Genomic DNA, 20,160 nt, shown 5'->3' with positions numbered 1-20,160 from the left:
GTATTGTAATTGAAAGCTTGGCCCATTTACTGCATGCTTCTGCCAAGATATATCTCAACTTGCAGCTGACTTTGAAATGCAAACCACTTAGCAACTCATAATATGATGCTTTCTAATCTCCAGAATCCCACACTACCAACTGAAGGCAGGAGGCTTAGGCCTTGAAATGCCAAAGTGTTAACAGAGTTGCATTGACAGAAACAGCATTTGTTTTGAAAACTCTTCAAGTGTATTGATACCAAATCAGGGCCCATCAGACTCTGTCAGCCGAAAGTCACTTCTCATGTTCCTCTCTGTGTTGACTGGTGTACTTGCTAAGATGTCTCTCAAGCTATGTAAAGTCAGGGCGGAAAAAAGCTGTAAACTGATCAGAGTGAAAAATAAGTCTGCTTTATGGCTGTGTATTACCAATGCAGAACAGCTGGAATTTGTGGCAATACTGGTTGTAAAAGTGCTGTTGTAGCTTAGGACTGTTACACTCCCAGAGCCCTCTCCCTCCACCAGGAAAGAGATGAGTATTTCCTGACAGACAGGAGAAGAACATCTATCACTCAAAGGTTTGCCCAACCGCATATTCTGAGTCAGAAAGGAATGATGCTTCACGTTGCCGAGATTTAAACCCTGTAAATACTGTTTCTCCAAAAATCGATTCCTCTCAGTTTAACATGGCTGTCTACAATGGTAAATAATCATAATTTATCTCAGCTGGCATCCCTGTGTTTAAGGGAGCCTCCAGCAGGCATCTACACAGGCAAGAATCAAATATGAATGGCTGAAAAATGGGAACTGTACTTCATGTCCTACTGTCTTCCATTTATGTTGCTATGTAATCAGGATTGACAAAGAGGGATGGACACCCTGGGCATACACTTAGAGCCATGCTGCCTCAGTAGCCCCGCAGAAAAGAGACTGTCCTTTCTTCCACCAGGCAAAAACACGATCTCAGCCCACCTCCCATGGCTGTCAAACCGCGTGAAAATGCTGGCAGTGGCCACTCCATTCCTGGCACCAGGAAAATAGAGTGATGAAGTGCAGGAGGTCTGTCCCCGTTCCTACAGCACGAGGGGGGTTGGTCTCTTTTCCCAGGCAATTATCAGCAAGACAAGAGGGCATAGTCTCAAGTTGTGCCAGGGGAGGTTTAGGTTAGATATTAGAAAGAATTTCTTTACAGAGAGGGTAATCAGACATTGGAATGGGCTGCCCAGGGAAGTAGTGGATTCTCCATCCCTGGAGGTTTTTAAGAAGAAACTGGATGTGGCACTCAGTGCCATGGTCTAGTAACTGCAACGGTTGTGGATCAAGGGTTGGACTTGATGATCTCAGAGGTCCCTTCCAACCCAGCTGATTCTATGATTCTATGATTCTAGGTACAACGAGGTTTTACACGGCCAGCAAATCTCCTGTGCTCTGGACAGTGACTCTGGGCCTCTTAGCTTAACCACACACATCTACCTCATTACCCAACCCCAGAATTAGCATGGAAAATAAATGCACACCATATCACAAGAGCCCAGTGTTTAGATGCATTCTCATTCCGCACCTCAATCCGAATTTCGCATTCTGCTACAAGCTGACAAGATAATTGTTAGGTAATTACACTGTCTTCATTTCCAAGTGCAGCAAAGATGCAGCAGCAAGAGAATGTACTAGCATGATAAAAATTACATGTTTGTCTGCTTTTCAAAAATTATCCAGCTGGCCTGTGTATTGCCAAATAAGTAGTGGGTTGAAAAGAAACAATGGTTGGAAAATGCTTCAGATCTCTGAAGAGGATCTGAATCTGGATGCCATGAGGACCTACCAATATATGTGCAATGCTACAACTTACAGGCTTAAATAGATGAGAAATAAGAGAGGCATATATGTCATACTGTTTGGGACAAGCTTTGAATAGTCTCAGCTTATTAACCTTATCAGCAACATCTACAGGATATCTGGAAAACAGTCCAGCTCCATCAGTTGAGATGTTCTGAAGTTTCTTTTATTTTTGCACCAGGATGTCTGCAGCTTTTCACCCATCTTCAGAGATTTCCTCCATCAGACATAAGGTGCCAAAAGAGAGATATCTGGAGAATCTTCTCAGATGAAGGGCTAAAAAGAACACTGTGAGTAGACAAGACGATTTCAGCACACCCTTATTTTAAACAAAGGACTGTTGATACAGGAATCTGACCAAAACCCCGTCCAGGAAGAAGAGCCTGGCTGTATATTGCAGCACCATAGTATATTGCAGTTCAATGGCTTTGACAAATAAACTTAGAGTCTTGGATGAAATAGATGAAAAGGTGAAGTGGTAGATGATTTTAACAGTACCAGGATTCTTATTACTGACAAAGGAAGGATTCTCAGGACATCTCCCCAAAACTAGCAGAAATATAGCAAGGCACCATAGCATGCTTAAATCAAAGAACCGTGTCTCCTCTGCATAAGGGTGGTGCCATTTTCTCAGCCTCCAGTCCAAGAGCACCTTGGAATATTGGTGACAGAGGCAAACTGCTGTTTTGTTCAGATAACCCAGGGGAAGGAAAGGGAAAGGGAGGTTCAAAACCATGGCTGACATCAATCAGCCTCAGAGTTAGAAAACTTCAGCCAGCCAAAGACTGAGCACTGTTTATATATTGTTTTTCTCTTCAAAAGAATAAATAAAGGTGCCATCATAGAAAACCTTTTGGGGTTGCCTTGCTAAAAGCAACCTTGATGAACCTTGCTATTCATCACAACAAGCATATTTGAGCACTGAAGTCCCCAGTAAATCAAAACATGCCAGGATGTCTGTAATTCTTAATTAACACTTTTGAATTTACACTCTCCTCAAACACCACCCTTAGGGGGAAAAAAAAAAATAAATTTCCCTGCTGGTGCAAATGAGCAAACTTCCACTGAAATCGAGAAGTTTCAGCCAATTTAAACAAGCTAAAAAAATTGGATCTTTTGCTGGTTTTGCTCCTGCTTAGAGCACTTTTTAGATCTCACAGAGCTCTTACAGGATGAGTAACAATGAAACACTTATCTACTAAAGCAGCTTTCTTGCATTGGTTCGCAGTCCTTGGCAAAGGAACCGTCATTAGCAACAGGTTTTAATTCAAGCAAAGGAAGACTTGATTTGCTCAAGTCTTTTAGTTAACCAACAGCAAAACGAGGATATGCCCAAGCCCCGGAGACCAGGCTTCAGTATGCCTGCTTCACAATTATGTTTAACCAAATAGCTTTTCAATGAGGGACTTGAAAATGAGGAACCTTTTCATTTTTTTTATATTGCTCAAAACCACAGCTACCACACTGAGACACATTTCTGAGCTTTAAAAAAAAGCTGCTTTCAACATTCCCAATTTTCACTGTTTATAAACCATGACTTTACAGAATGATTTTATTTTTTTTCCTGTGTAGTTGAATATGCCCTGTATCTAGAGGGTAATTTTGGCTTTAATCTGCACTAAACGCTAGAATGTCGGACAAGTGAAGCATTTGATGGTGATGATAATGAGTAGCCCATTAAAGGTAATTTTTAAAAAGTTAATGAGCTCTCACCAAGGGACCGACACGTACTGTAATGAAAAATGTTTGCATAAAGAATATAGCTTTCCCGCTATTTATTTTACTTTATAGAGAATCTATAAAACTTTTTAATATGCCTTCAATTAATTCAGCAGTTTAGATGACGCTCGAGTTTTATTTTCATTCTCGCTTTGCCATAGTAGGGTACAGAAATTTAGTTTCCTAAGGAAAGCACTGATATCTCAATTAATCACTCTCTTTTACCACCATGTTCTCTATTGAATGTCCAGGGATTCAATGTTTTTCCCCCCCTGCTTAATTAAGGAAACTCAGCAACAAAGTGATTTAGTGATAATGACTCTTGCCATTTCTTTAGCTGTGTGGTCACTGCTAGCCACTATTTGAATTTACCAGCATAAATAAAGCCCTTCAGTGACTAAACACAGTTAAAGTAGCAATAAATTAAGCTTGCCATGTACACTTGGTTAAACCTTTAGCCAACATAAATACAAGCAGCCTTTTGCTGTGATTTGCTTGGTACAATGACATCATACATTTCCAAACAGAACATCAAGACCACAGCCAAAAAGCTAACACAATTCCCTTACGTGAATCAAATTACAACAATCTAGAGTTTGTTGCAATGACTGTTCAGTTTCTGGCTTCTATGCCATCTGCTCTCATGTGACCACATTATAAAATAATCTATATGGTGATCTCAATTTTGCATTTTCTGCATGATTACATTTTGGCAAGGGGACTCCCCATGTCATCACTTTCTGCAGGAATGCTTTAAAAGTTACTGAAAAGTCAGAATTTGCCAGCTCAGAGTCAAATCCAACCTTCGTCTCCTGAACCAGATCCCAGGAAGAATAAAGGCTACAAAGGGCCATGTCCAGAAACAGATAGAAAGGCAAAAAAGCTGGAGTTGAGCTAAACAGAGGTAAACCTATCTAGGGCTGATAGAAAGGGGCTTTGCCTCTTTGGATGACAAAATTTTTAGGTGGAGGAGAGGACAACAAGGGGGCGCAAGGGGACAAGAAAACTGTCATGTTGTCTTAGATTTTCTCAAAGTAGGCCTTGACCACAATTCTGCTCACCTGATCCATTAGAGCCTCTCCCAGGAAGCGTGTCTGCACTGCAGGACAACACACAGCTCAGAGACACCTGAGCTATCTTTATAGAAAGGTTGAGCACAGTCACAGCACAGAGCAGCAGTCTCGGGAAGTGTTCCCTTAGCCCATCAACACCACAGTGAGCCTGAGTGGGAGGCACAAACCTCTACAACAAGGTACTACCTGAAACCCTCTTTCAAAACTAAGACTTCTCCTCCTGAGGGTTTTTATGCCCTGCAAAGTGGACCCTGCCCAGCTGGGAGTGGTCAAGGGCAGCAGATGAACAGCAAATCATTGGGCTCCTATTTGCATGAAAAAGGAAGATCCTCAGCTATCAGGCAGTGCTAGTCATCCTGCTCCCAGCACAGGAACATCACTTCTTCTGGTGTATCTGCAAATAGCACTTCCAAAAGCACAATAGGCAGCCTTGCTGGACTACAGCATAGCTAATTTTACATTGTTGATGCTTAAAAAACAGCACAAGCCAAAACTGCTGGTGGATGCTGACCAGGTCTAACCTAGAACTACAGTGCTCTTGTATTTGTTCTCTAGTAACAATTTCTTCACTAAATAGAGCAAAACAATTAAACCTCTTAATGCAAGAAAGAATCATATGAAAAATAGCATCACAGACATATTATTAATCCAGAAATGAACAAAGTATGAGAGAGAGGGAATACCTCTTTGAGCCCTTGTGCATGACACAGGATTAAAAAACGAGAAAACTTAATAACTAATTGCTTATAACTTTATGGTGTAGCCATAAAAATGGCAATAAGAACATTTTTCCTCAACCAGTTTTGTGCTGAGCCGTATAATTTTATGTCACTTTTTATTTATATTTTCATCATGGAAGTCTTGTTGAAAGAGAAGTACTAGAAAAATACGGTGAGACTTGTCTTCACAACAGATTATACTTTTACAGTATTTTAAAAATAAAGAGATAGAGCAAAGTCACTCATATATCAGCTTTTTTCTATTCCCTCTTCATTCTCCTGAGTCTGTGTTGAGTAATAATTCTTGCCTACAAAATCATGACATATTAAGGATGAAAAAGATTTCACATTGGTTCTCGCTCCTCCCTGTCTTTTTATTATTCCTTTTGAAAGATCTGTAAAGGGCTGAAATATCATCCAGGCCTCTATGAAGCCAATCAGCACAATGCCTATTAGGCACAACAGAGAAGATGGGATCTATTTTTAATTAAGCCATCTTTGAACAATGCAATGTAAGGAACCCGGCTTTTGGACTGCAAGGCAATCAGTGAATGGATGATGAGTGAATTAAAAGTAAACAGGAGGAAGAATTCCAAATACAGGGAGGGCTCAGAGGGGATTTAAAAAAAAAAAAAAAAAAAGGAAAAAAGAAATCACCACAACTTTTCTCAAGGAAAATAAAAAATGAAGATTTTCTTATCCTAATTTTGAGGGTACATTTCATTCCCTATTTTGACTCAGTTTTCAAAACCACATCAGGTTGTTTGTAGAAACAATTTGTTAGCAAATACATGGTTCGCCTCTGCCTGGAACATTAGAAACTGCAACATATATACAACACTTACTGATGTTTAAGTATCAATCAGATTGTGTATTATTTGAGCAGAGTACACATTCAAGTCCACTTTACACCGTTATGGAACAGACTAAACAAACCTGACCTCAGGGCTGACCCTCATAGGATCCCTAAAGATTGCAAATGTATAGTAGGCAGTCACCATGAGACTTTTACAGCCTGGTAATGGCATGCAAATGACACTCTGTCTCTGTAAGGCAGCCAAATTCTGGGGTTGTATATGAGAGTAATTTCCTGAAGAATTTGGGGAAAATGTGATACTTTTCCTTTTATGTATGAAATTCACAACATCTCCTCCTTTTACTAGAGGAACTACAGGGAAAGTGCTCACAAACTTATCGCCAAACCGTACTGTTCCCTGTAGCAGCACCTCTCCAAAACTCGCCTTCCCTGTAAGTGGGGTGGGAATGTTGCCCTGGGACACAGAGAGCGCCCAGTGTTCTGAGCCCCGTTTCTGCACTCCAGGAAACATGCTAAGCACCTCACTGAGCCCTCTGTGTGAAGCACTCTCCTCCAGAGCCCAGCTTCAGGCGAGACATGAGGAGAGATGCTCTGAATTGCCCTGTGGAGGATCCATCCTCCCTCTCCAACATTTATACAAGGTACAAGGAAACTGGCTGTGGCTGGCTCCTTAAAATCAGTAAATGGGAATCCCACTCAACCCGTAGGGCTGGGGGGTTTTTTATCATTTTTTTTTTTAGCAGAATATAGAGAATGGAACGGCTTGGGTTGGAAGGGACCTTTAGAGATTGTCTAGTTCAAACTCCCTGCCATGGGCAAGGACTTCTTTCACTGGACCAGGTAGCAGATGGTTCAGCTTGAGTGAAGCTGTCTGGTGGGTCTTATGGCAGTGCAATGGGTGAAGTCTGCAGCTTTGGTTGCTGCATCACTGAGGATTAGGCCAGTTTTCACCAGGGCAGCCACACCAACGTGTCACAGATATAAGTTCTTGTCCACATAGTTCATATCTTTCTTGGCACTTTCAGCACTATAGCTGTGTTATTCCAGTTTTGCTTCAAGGCTTCCACTGCAGCTGTGTATACACATAAATCAGCTTATCTGTTCCCACTGGAGCTCTCAGTAGAGGAAAAGAGACAAGGAGGGAAAGGTAAATGTGTCTTTCACAAGCCTTTGTACTTCTATGTACACTGGCTAGTAAAGGACCAGGATCATCCTGGCATAACACAGAGAAACCTACTTGTGGTTCCACACTGGGCTTTGAGGAAACAATCCACTCTAGTCACGCTGAGTAGCAGCTCCCAAAGGACAGCCTGCCATGGCCACGCTCCCTCACTCTGTTTTTATGAGAGCTCACAGATGGACATCTGTTTTAAGACATTCTTGTGGCCATCGGGACTCAGAAGGGCTTTTTTCCTCCCTGCCTGACCATAAGAGTCCTGCTGTGCATTGGGGACCTCCCTAACATTACCTGTGCTTTTACCAGTCTGTTGACATATTGCCACAGTGTACTCCATGCACAGACACATCTTGGATTACTGAAAGCAAAATCTGAAGAGTACGGTAGCCCCACTTTTTAGCACCAATTTTCAAGGGGTGTATTTGTACTCATATTACACAATTGCTTTCATCTGACCTCCCCTGCTCTGAGACACAGGTTACTACTACCTGGAGACAGGACTGTACAGCAAGGGCTCAAGCCAATTCTTTTTTTGTCCCAAGAGGTGAGGATTCCTCTGTTTTGCAGTGATGGCAGTAAATGGAGACACTGGGAAACATTGCCAAATGTAACAAAGCAGTGCTAATTTAGCATCTCTGCTCTGTGGAGTGCTTAGGCAGACACGGGGCTTCATTTGGAATGCGCATCTATCTTCCACAAGGTACTGCTGTTTAAGGTTAACCTTACAGGAGGACTACACGAGGTTTGCAGGGAAGAAACATGGTGGGCTGGTGTGCTTTTTAACAGAAAAAAATCAGGGAGATTTCATCACTTTCAGGACCCACTCTAGTGTTTCTTCCTCTTCCTGGTGCCCCCCTTTCTTTCCTCTTCCCCGAATCACACTGTTAATAAACAATTTTCTTCCAATATATAACATTACAAATTTATGTGTATTTTCCTTTCCTCTGCAGTTCCAGCCTCTTCTGGGGAATTAAGTTATGCATACTGCATGAAAATAGGACCACAGGCTGGGCCCTTACAAGCTGCTAATTGAAAACCTTGTCAGAAGTAGGAGGAAGTGGCAAGAAACTTGGCAGGCCCTCATGCTTTTCATGCTGTACTTAGATCTTGGTACTTATGAATGGCAGCTCTGCACTACTTTGCAGAGGTTTACAAGTTGTGCCAGTGCTGTCTCTGCAATTATAGAACAACATGTTCTTCTCTATGAGCTGAAAAAGAGAAAAGAGCATTTATATTCAGAAAGCCACATCCCGTGTTTTTCATCCAGGTAATAGTGCTGCTGAAATGGAAGTGAAGAAGACAGCAGACAAAACTTCACATCAAACATATTAGCAATGCATGGCTACCTGCTTCACAGAAAGCTGATGAGGCAATATTATTCTTTGGGAAAAAAAAAAAATTCATGTGCTAGACTCCTGGCAAAGACAATCTTGGGCTGGAGTAGATAAGAAAGTGAAACAAGGCCCAGGAAAGATGTCTGGACCTGATCTTGCAGTTCTCAGTTGAATCCTGCTTCAAAACACCAATTCACATGGGAGCTGAAGAAACCAGACCCATAAAAAAATTACTACAAATTACCTGATACGAAATGCTTACATTATGAAAACAAGGATGATTTTGCATCTGTTAATGAGGATAATGACTAATATATTCAGGCAGTAGACGTGACAGCTGTCTGTATGTTTTTAGGGGCATGTATTTTTAGATGCCATTTATCTCCAAACATATTAACTACTACATTCTTCCAAAGTGCTCCAAATCTCCACAGCTTAAGAATGCAGGTTAAATTTCTTTCTGCTTCTGCATCACTTGGTTACATCACTGTCTCATTATTTGAAAGCTCTCACAAATCTGCCACTCAGATCCTCAGCTAAGTGCCATGGTAAAGGAAAATGGCTAATGCCAATGTGAAATAAAACAAATTTGAAATCACAGTCCACTGAAACACTGCTTAAATACAACTGCACTGCCTGCTGCTCCATTTTAACTAGTTTAATCGCCTGCTGACCAAGCAGGGCTTATAACTGTTAAGGAATATATGCTTGTACTTTTCTCCTATTTTTCAAAACCAAAGATTTGCAACACAAACTCCAATTTTAAGACAAAAGTCACCCCATTAAATCTTAACAGATGTTTCTCAAGTTTAGAAGATTAAGAAAGATTTCAGCATCAAAAATCAAAGAAAATATTCTATGACCTTAAAAAAGGATAAATCTCAAAGCTCTAAACAAACCAAAAGTCCACTTTGACAGCTGCATCTGACTGAATTGATGAGATGCTATTGATGTTTGGATTAAACTATGCCTCTGTGATCAAGTACTCAAACATGGGATAAAAGAGGAATATATTCTTTAATCCCACCAACTAATTTTGTGTAGGCAGCAGTTGCAGAAAGCAGTGGTTACAGAACAAACGTTGGAAGTGGCTTCACTTTTGCTTATTGACAAAACTATTTTTATTTCATTAATTCACCAAGTATACTACCAGCATTTAAACCAACATGGGGAAATCTATATCAAGCACAGTATTCTCCACAAACAAATCACTGAAAATTTCAAAGTCATTAAAGGTAGAATCAATAGGATATGATTCTGAAGGGCTAGGAAGATGCAGTGCTAAAGTATAATAGAAAAATTAGATATTGATTTTTTTACATAATCTTGATAAACAAAGTAAACAACACATGAGATTCCAGTTCGGTTTTTATAGCATCTCTTCCCCAAAAAAGGGAAAGGGTTACGAGACACTTAAGTAATTTGTTAATTACTGTCTTCATCTATTACCTTGTAACCTTAGAAACTTGCCACCTCTAGAAGAAGACTGCATGACGCGCTTTCCAAAACTGCTGGCAAGAGAAGAACTGAAGCAAAGCTAGGCTCCAGGAATCCAGATGGGAGAAACACTAACACAAAACCAGTCACCTGGATGCCTGGATCCTCCTCTGACTACAGCTGGGAAAGGGCATTGGGGTAAACAAGAATCAGACCTGTAATGCATAAAACAATCCCATCCACTGATGTGCACTGGGATGCCACCTGGAGTTCAGCCCCATCATGAGAAGAATACTGTGTGAAGGAATGGGAATGATTCTGGCTACTTGCAGAAAGTCCAGTCCCAGCCTGACACCAGTTGCACCATGAACTATCAACATGTGAAGCGCTGCAATCTGAGCAAACAGCTGGGTGCATCATTTTATGGAGTAGAAAGTCCAGTGTTGAAAAAAAATAAACTCTTGGGACAAAGGGATCCCAGATCTGCAGAAGGCAGGCACAGGAGGAGGGAAAATTCACAGGTAGTAAATTTGTATTTGAAAGGAAGCTTCCCCACTCATGCACAAAAAACAACAGCTGAACATTTTTTTCACTTGAGGCACTCGAGAATGTGATTCTGGAATAATTTACTGGAGAATTATGTCATTTTAGAGGAACAACTCCCATCAGCAAATATATTTATTGTGAGAATCCTTTCACTAAAATAAAGGGCAAAAAGGCATCCTGATCAAAGGGATACAATAAAGGTAGGCAGCCATTCCCAGAGCAGACTCTGGCCGGGGGGGGTGGGGCGGTGGGATGTGAATCCACTGAAGTGAGTGACAAACTTCTTCTTGGTTTCAAAAAGGCTCAGACTTCACCTCTAATTCTTTACTCTTCTGCCTCTTCTTGTTACTTTGGTTTCTCCTAACAGCTGTTCTTTCCATACAGGTAAGGATCCTTATTTTCATGCACTGGTATTTTCCCGTGCATGCATAAGAAGAAGAAGACAGTTTATAATTCTGAGAACTGCTTCTGAGAAGAGCCAAGCACCCTCAAGCTGAACCAAACTAACCTATACATTTTGCAGGCCCAACTTAACCAATAGCAGCTGCCTTGCATTCAAGAGAGGCAACAAAAGTGATAAATGATAACATGAACCATAAAAGAGAAGAGTGAAAATAACAGATGGTCTCTTTGCCTGACTTAGAAACCTAAAAAAAGGTGTATTCTTAGCTTTGGGATAGTCTAGACTCTTTTTGTCTGTTCTTCAAACACAGTTACATGCCTATTTTCAGGAAGAGGTTGGATGTAAAAAAAAACTTTACATTGCTATCAGTTTAGTCTGCCTTTAAGTCACGTGATCCTGAGGGATGCAAAACCACACAATAACATGAATGGAAAACATCAAATGAAAAGAATGTATGTGGTAATATATTATTTATGTAAAAGTATTATGTTTCTATGTTGTAGAAAAATACATAGAATACTGCCAAAAAGTTTGAGTTTTTTGCTGTTTTGTTTGGGGTTTGTTTTCTATTTTCAGTTGGGTAAAATAAATCTTTGCAATTTTTCTTCAAACTCTTTTTAACTCACAAATATATCTGCTTATGCTTCCAGAATCATAAATATGAAACCAAACAACACCACTGGTTATGATTTATATAGCTGGTCTGTGGCTATTACGCAAAGACAGGTTTTACCATGGCAATTATACTTAGGTAATTCTGACAGTTTTCTTTGTGTTGCTAAGGAATTCTGTAAACAAACCAAATAAAACCACAGAGTATTTCAATAGCAGTGACAAAATTTTGTAGCCACAATACGGAGAATATGGTCTAATTATTCTATAAACACACTTTGATTTGTTTACTTCAGTGTCAAATTAACTTCAAATATGTACCAACAGTGACTGATTTGATATGGTATACAATACTGCCAGTGACTGCTTTCATTGTGGTGTGTGTAAATCTATCTCTTTTTAAAATGAGATCATTTCTGAAAGCATCTCTGCTGTACATTGTGAATACTAAACAGGGAAACACATATGCAACTTATTTAAAAGAAAATTATTTCCAATTAATTTTGCTATGATCCAGCATATTTTGACTCCATTTTATTTTTCCTTTTGCACAGTAGAAGGAATATTTTTTAGGAAGATTAATAACTCATGGTGCAGAGAAATAAATTATAATCTCACTGGGGAAAAATGAGCTGAACTAACCTCATCTCTATCCATGCAGTTGCCCCAGACCAGTAGATTGTGCTACTTTAAAAGAAAAGACAGAACTTTGACTGTTATAACCAACCTATAAAACTGGGACAAAATCATGGTTTTTGAGCAGTTGCAAAGAAGACAGATCCTGAAGAGATGCACTGAAGAAGCAAACAATTAGACTGTGGTTTTAATTTTTTTTACAGTATTCTCCTGAACTGTAATCCAGGGAAAACATCAATGGCTTACAAAAAGACCCTGATGTGGGATTTTTGTCCTTTTTAGGGAGCTCTTTTCTGGGGAGCAGTACAGGGGTTGCTGCGTATCATGACCATCGGCGGTGGCAAGTAACAAATTTGGTAATGGCAGCTGCTGCTCTGCACAAATGACTTTGTGCACACCACAGCTTAGAAAACCCTGGTTTGTATCATAAAGTGCTTTTCACAGAGAAGGGTCTCCAAATGGTTTACAAGCTGCACACCCTATAGTCAGGTCAGAAGCCCTCCCACTGAAACAAGGCCAGCTCAGGAGAGAATGAGGCTGCCAAATGGCATCTGTAAAACTAAATAAGATAATTAGCTGAAAAAAGAAAGCTTGTTAGTCCCATATTCTGCCAGTGGCAGAATATAAATGGGCAGCTATTTCTGCCCATTTACCCAAGTACTATTGGGCAGTGAGACATTGTCCAGTGGACCAATTTTCTTTTCAGGCAGAAGCATAAACCTGGGACCTGTCCCAGGCACCAGAAGGAGTTAAAATATTAGTAATGAGAGATGTCATGTCACTCATGTCCAGTGAATGACTGTACTTGTTTCTCAGGACTGGACTAGCAACTTTTCTCTTCCCAGTCATAAAGTTTTGTGGTTTCAGCAGACAGACAAAATGCAATAATATATGCTGGAATTTCTGCAGGAGACCAAACATCCATTCTTCCCTCTCTGGAAATAGCAAGACCTGTAATGAAGTGGAAAAGATTAATCTCCATTTTGTAATCTTCACAATAATAGGCCTTCAGCAGGTCTGTGTGAGATAGTGACTCCAAGAGAGAGGGATACATCCCTTTGACTCCCTGCCACATGGCTTTTCTACCACGGAGGTTGTGACTGCATCCCAACCTGTTTATGCAACCTGGCTGCTGTGACAAAGAGCAAAACATTTCTGTTGCAATACCTGAAATGTCAAAATATTGAAGGAAATCACTGGAAGTTTTGGAGATCCTGCAGGCATTTCACTTCCTCACCCTGTAAAGGAGGTTTCTCAGAAAAAAAACCAAGAAAGACACAATAATACAACAATATTTAAAGACAGAGAGAACAAACTCCTGTGAGTGATTCAGGAAAACAAGATTGGCTGGACAACTGAGGACAGTTGGGCTGGCATCCTTTCTGGCTCTGGCATAGAAAGCGATAATAAATAAGTGGATTCTAGGATAAAACGATTGTAGAGACAAGATGTGAAAAAGTCACTAAAGAAGGCTCCCTATTTACCTTTATCCTGAAAAGCCGGTGAAGACATAAATTGAGGAATTTATTTCCTCAGAAAAAGTTCACAGGGTCAGCCCTCTAAGATGTAGATACCTGTACTGCTCAGGTTGCTTCAGCCCTCTGGTCTCAACATAAACACTTGCTGAGGTGTCTTGCTCCTGTTCAGCTCTGGAACACCTAAGAACCTTGGAGTTCACAGTGGCTGGGAATTGTGGAAAAGAATAACGTGTATGCAGTGTAATCATCAGCAAGACTCCACATCAGCAAGACTCCGGTGATCCCAGCAGTGCACCTCAAATGGCACTGAGCACAGACACCAGGACTCACGCCCTTTAAAGGACTAAAATCTCCAGGAAGAAAAATACTGGATTCACTCTCATCAAGCTGCAACAATCTATGGACTTGTGGAGAACTTAGAGTTTTGATACTTGTGAGGTAGAAATTGTGGAAATTAGCAGCAAAGTTGTGGAAATTAGAGGTTATTATTACAAAGCCTCTATTTAAGGGATAATGTTCTTGGCAGAGAAATATACAAGGCAATAAAGTGCATTAGTAGGTGATTATATTCCCAAAGCAAAAACCAGAGTGATGGCTGAATAAGTAACCACAAACACCATTATACAACAAGGGAAAGGATAAAAGCATGATGCTGTGCCTTCTAAAAATTTCATACACATGCATTATTTTCATCCATTACTAGTGCATTTAAGAGTATTGTGTTTCATTGTTCTTAGCATTTCCATATTTACCTGAGTAGAACAGAGGAAGACTAAAGGAATTCAATTCAGAAGTAGACCTTGGACACCTGACCTGCCTGATGTCCGTTGGTAAGGATAACACAGACAGTTTGTAGATCAACTTCATGGGCAGGGAAACATTTTCGGCTTCTCCACAAGCAAAAGAGTACAATAAGAAATCAATGTGAAAGGACTGAGGGGAGACCTCATTGCAGTTATAACTTCCTCATGAGGGGAAGAAGAGGGGCAGGCACTGATCTCTTCTCTGCAGTGACCAGTGACAGGACCCCAGGGAACAGCCTGAAGTTGTGTCAGGGGAGGTTGAGTTTGGATATTAGAGAAAGGTTCTTCACCCAGAGGGTGGTTGGGCACTGGAACGGGCTCCCTAGGGAAGTGGCCACAGCACCAAGCCTGACAGAGTTCAAGAAACATTTGGTACTCTGAGGCACATGATGTGACTCTTGGGGATGGCGCTGTGCAGGGCTAAAAGCTGGACTCAATGATTCATGTGGGTCCCTTGCAACTCAGCATATTCTGTGATGCTGTGACAATCTTCCCAGAAATCTGTGGTCCAACCTTCTGTGAGCACTTCCACTTGTATAGATAACCTCCACCTCTAGGGCTGAGCCCTAGGTCAGCCCCTCAGGCTGACTGGGGTGTGGAGAGCAAATTCCTCCTCCCCGTCCTTGGCTCTTAGTTCTCAAAAATAACTCTCCTCCCTCCCATTTATTTAGGGTGAATTTCATCCAAAAGACAGCTGAAGCAAAGCAAACTAAGAAAATACAACAAGGGCTTATCTTCATCTTTCCTGTAGTTACTTCATACTCTGCAGCTTGTGGCTCTGATGGCTCTTCAGCTATTCCAAGGCTCCTAACAAGTATTCCCTTTTTTCCCCCATTATGTTTGGCTGAAAAATTGTAACTGTTTCACCAGCCACGAACCTCACTGCCATTATTCCTGCCTCCATCAAGTCACTGTAAGCTTGCTTTATGTGCACGGAGCACATGCCAACCCCAGGCTACACTTAAACTCACTTGGAAATGGGAGAAGGATGCAACGTGCCATTGTTATGTGCAAGCTCCCAAGAAAATTATTCCTCTCCTACAATTTGCACTGACTGCCAGAAAGTTTCCATGAGAGAGGTACAATAGTGTTGATTTTGCCCCATAAGTCGCTGCTTAGCTTGCAGTCTATCTACCTGGCAATCTGTCTACCTACTCAGTTTCCAGAAAAGGAGGGGGTGCTCAAGCCTCTGGAAAGAGCAATTTCAAGTTCAGGAAGACAAAGTTCTCTGTCCAGCTTCTACAGGTAACAGAGGGAGACTTATTCCTTCAATGAACTGGTAAAAACTGGAGTCAGGTACCTGGAATGAGCATCTATCCCTGTTTACAGAGTTTGGATTCCCTACACTAGGGTTACCTCTGTGAACACACTTCCCATTCTGAAACAGTGACCTGGTAGTGTGCACAAAAATTCCCTGGCTCCACCTTCACCATTAACCTTTCTCTAGCTCATTTAATGAGTTATGGGAATGCTCCAAAGTGTATTCTGGTATGGTTTCATGGATGCAAAAAGTGAGGGCAGAGGTGCTGGGGATCTGGCAGCTTGTCCGAAGGGAGACCTGAAAGACGTGTTAGAAAGAAACTTTCAGCCTCAGCCTTTCAAGAAGATCCAGAGCTGGTGCCCTGTTTCAGTAAGTGGTAGCTGCAACACTGACTGCAGGGACAGCAGAAATACACTGCATCAGATGATATGGTTACCTGTACCAAATAAGGACAAGATTTGAGGGCTGAGACTTTCCTCTTCATACTCATGAGCCAGGATTTTCATAGTTGTGGGGTTTGTAGGAGATCTGAAATGCCTGTTAGAGCACAATTTAGTTGGAGTGCAATTAATTTCAAAGAGCACAATTCTGCAGATTTCTATTGACTCTGCTGTAAACATTCTGGTATTTGTTTGAATGTTTCCAGGGCTGGGGTATCTATCACCTCTCTGGACAACCCGTTCCAGTGTTTCATCACCCTTGCCATAAAAAAATTCTTGCTTTTATCTAGTCTAAGTCTACGCTCTTTTACTTTAAAACCATTACCCTTTGTCCTATTACAACTACCAAAAATTTGTCCCCATCCTGCTCATAAGCCCCTTTAGGTATTGAAAGGCCACAATAAGGTCTCCTGGGAACCTTCTCTTCACCCAGGTGAACAATCCCAACTCTCTCATCTTGTCTTCATAGGAGATGTGTCCAGCCCTTTGATTAATGGATGCACTGACCTGCACTCCTTACTTCTGCAAATGTGCCCATAAAAGGCCCAATTTTTTATCTTTTATTTATCTGTCTGATTTCTTTCTTCTCAAGGTGAAACAGAAACAACTCTGTCCTTCTCTTAGCAGACCAGAAGACTTCTTTGTACCCAAGCTCCCCACAGCAACTTGCACAAGAACAGGATCTGCTGCTAGTTAGGGCTTTACAACTTCTAGTAGCACCTGCAAAAACTCTACACCGAAGTAGCAAAGCTATTGCTCCAACAGTAAATTCAGACTTTACTATCTGTTCCTCTAGGAGCCTTTCAAACAGGTCTGATTAATTTTCAGTCATTCTTTGCTAAAAAACTGGTCATTGGTTAACAAATCTGGCTTTACCTTTAACAGATTAGGGACAATGTATATGATCCCTTTTGCAGGCAGAGTTATAACACTGAGAAAAAAAAAATCTGGATTGTTTTCAGGTCTTGCAGCTGCTTGCAAAGCCTTGGAGACAACAACAGCAGTATTAAGTCTCACTACAAGGGCTGAAGTTGGACCCTTGTCAACAAGGATGCATTTTTACCTATGAATGAGTTTCCAGGCCTTAACATCTGAATCAGATGTGCTTCTGTTACCTGAGAACTGAAGAGAAGCAAAGCAAAATCCAGAGTAAATCTGTTTGGAAGAAGACCTACAGAAGTCCCTGAAAGCAAAATAAGTCTTTAGAATGGTCTTTACATAATTTTTTTTATATTTCTTACTTATCATAAGAGCCTACAAAAAGGAATATGCTCTTGTGAATAAGTCTAACTGAAGTAATTTTTGCCTATCTTTTTTTATATCCAACACAAGGATAATTGTAACTTTTTTTCCAAAGCCTTTTTTTCTTTTTTCTTTTTCTCTCTCTCTCCCTCCTCACAGTTCTACACGTGTAAGACAAATACCAGCTCCACTGCCAGCTCTGCTGCCAGGATTGTGTGCAAGAGCAAAAGGCTGGGGATTTCTAGCACATGCATTTGGTGTGTCAGACACTTCATGGGCTGCTGCAAATCTGCAGTGTAGGCCCTGAGTTTGTGTATGTTGGCTGTAAGCAAACACATTTCTTTAGGATTCCTCTGTGCTCACAGAGGCCTTGTGACACTCACATCTCCGTGCAAGCTGACCAAACTGGCTTTCATGCATGTGCTGCATCAGGTTTTACCTCTGCTGAAACTCACCCCAGGGAAAAATAAATGAGTAGATATCACAGTTCCTTCTGTTCTTTTGTGCTAAGATCAGATACACTTGGAACACAGAATGCACACAAAAATTGAGTGGAAAACTGTTTAAAATATTAACCCTCCTACCATGGCAATGAAGTTTCTGTGTCTTTCTCCTCACTTCACTCTGATGTCTTCCACTTTAAAGAGCGCACTCCATCAATGCACTAGGCACACTTTCCAAATCAGCTGATGCCAGCTGATGGTGCAGATAAAAGACCTAAAAAACACCCAGTATGTTAAATCACACTGAGAGTTGTTGGGAGAATTGCTTCGGATTACGTCCTGGGATTCAGAAAGGGAAAAAAGCCACTACCACAAGTAACAGGTAAGGATTTCTATTTCTGCACCTTCAGTAGAGCAATTTGTAGCTGACAGGATCTGACAAGCATCCCACTAGAAAAAAAATTAGTTCCACAGATGAGCTTCAAACCCCTGGGATCAACAAGGCAGGGGATGGGGAGAAGTGTGTGGGGGTGGAGGGACAGCAGGAAGTTCTCTGCTCATTGAAGTGCAGTCAGATGCAATAAATATCAGCAACTGTGCATTGACAAACCATCCTGCCATGGTCTGCAGCTAAGACAAAACAGGAATAAAGTATGTTCTTAATTCAGCACATTCTTAATTTCTGCAAGAGCACTGTTCTATTCCAATGCTGATGTACTCTGGGCATACCAGTGCTACCAGATCCTTCCATCAGTGCAAACTGAGATCTGCTGTAAAACTGAGATCCTGATCTCCCTCTAACAGGAGGAAAAAGGTCTTTCTCAAATCAAGAAGGTCCTAATTCAGTTCTGGACAGGTAACTTTCTAGAATTTCTCCAGAGAATTTCTTCTCTGCCTGCTCCTGTGTGGGAACCAAAGCTTAGGAACGTGAGGTGCTTATAGCCAAGGGCTAGGAAAATGGTCATTTAACAGGAAGGAAGGCAAAACACAAAGGATAATTGGGAAAAATGAAAGACACACAAGATGATTTATTGATGCCTTATACAAGGATCACAAAACTATCCATAAAACTACAAACTATCTGCAATGCTGAAGAGTCCAGGTTTAAGAGCACTTAAGCAAACTGTTCAGCAAACTTCTTTGCAAATTAAAAGGGCCAGTAGCCCAGATTCAGCTGTAAAATGGAGCCAATGGGTTCTGCCACTGTCTGCTTGTAAAGTGAAAGCTTCTCTTTTGTTGGTCTTAGGAGTCTGCAAGGCAGAAGGGAAGCAGGACCCCGTTCCCCTGTTACATGGCAGGAGACAGATTTCCATATTCAGTTCAGCAGCGATTCTTCAGATGCAGAGCATTTGCGGGATGAGCTCTCCTTGAGGAGACTCAGATAAAAAGCCAAGCACAAAGCGCAGGAGAAACAGAATCTGATCTTCCCAGAAAATCCTGTTATGTGACGCTGTTAGCAGAGGCTTATGACAACAAGCTGACCTTCTGGGTAGCCTACTCAGGCTCAATGGATCATTTAGTCACTACTACTACTCACACAGTCACTATTAAACCCCACTACATCCAATTCAACAGCTGACCACTGAAACATCGCACAGCACATCCCAAGTCAAATACCCTCAAGCTACTGCAAAGAGGGAAAATAGCAAAGAAAAAAGATGTTTATTAATTTCAGTGTCCTAAGCTGTAGGGGAACCCATCTTTCTCCTATGCCCTCCCTTTCTGGTTTTTTATCATGCATGAACTCTGTCTTTCAGGAGAGGGGCTGGAGGAAAGGTCTCCTGGTACTGTCTCCTTAAGAGGCTTGGTGGGAAATAAAAGTATCACAGCAGAGAAGGAAGGAGACAAATGGGCTTAAGCAAAATAGGGGGTAAGTAGTGGGGAGAAAATCCTTCTGTCCTTCAGGTACCAGGAAGAAGCTCAATTTAAATGCTCCTCTACAATAACATTTACATAGATGCCTTCAAGGCAGATATGGAAATCAAGGCAGATATGGAAATACCAACTCTGAGGTGCACTTCCTCTTTTCCAATGGTGCCTTGACAGACAATGGATGTGTAAGATAGGAGTTGGCTCAGGTGCCTACGGTAGAAACATTAATGGTTTCACAACTCAGAAAAACACACACGGAGCTGAAAGTAAGTTGGAAGACAGAAATAAAATTTGGGATCATAAAACAAAAGGGCCTCTGTACCTGGCATGAAG

The sequence above is a fragment of the Chiroxiphia lanceolata genome, chromosome 3 (assembly GCF_009829145.1).
Source record: "Chiroxiphia lanceolata isolate bChiLan1 chromosome 3, bChiLan1.pri, whole genome shotgun sequence".
NCBI classification, from domain to species: domain Eukaryota; kingdom Metazoa; phylum Chordata; class Aves; order Passeriformes; family Pipridae; genus Chiroxiphia; species Chiroxiphia lanceolata.
The sequence above is the reverse complement of the archived record's forward strand: the minus strand, read 5'-3'. Positions refer to the sequence as shown.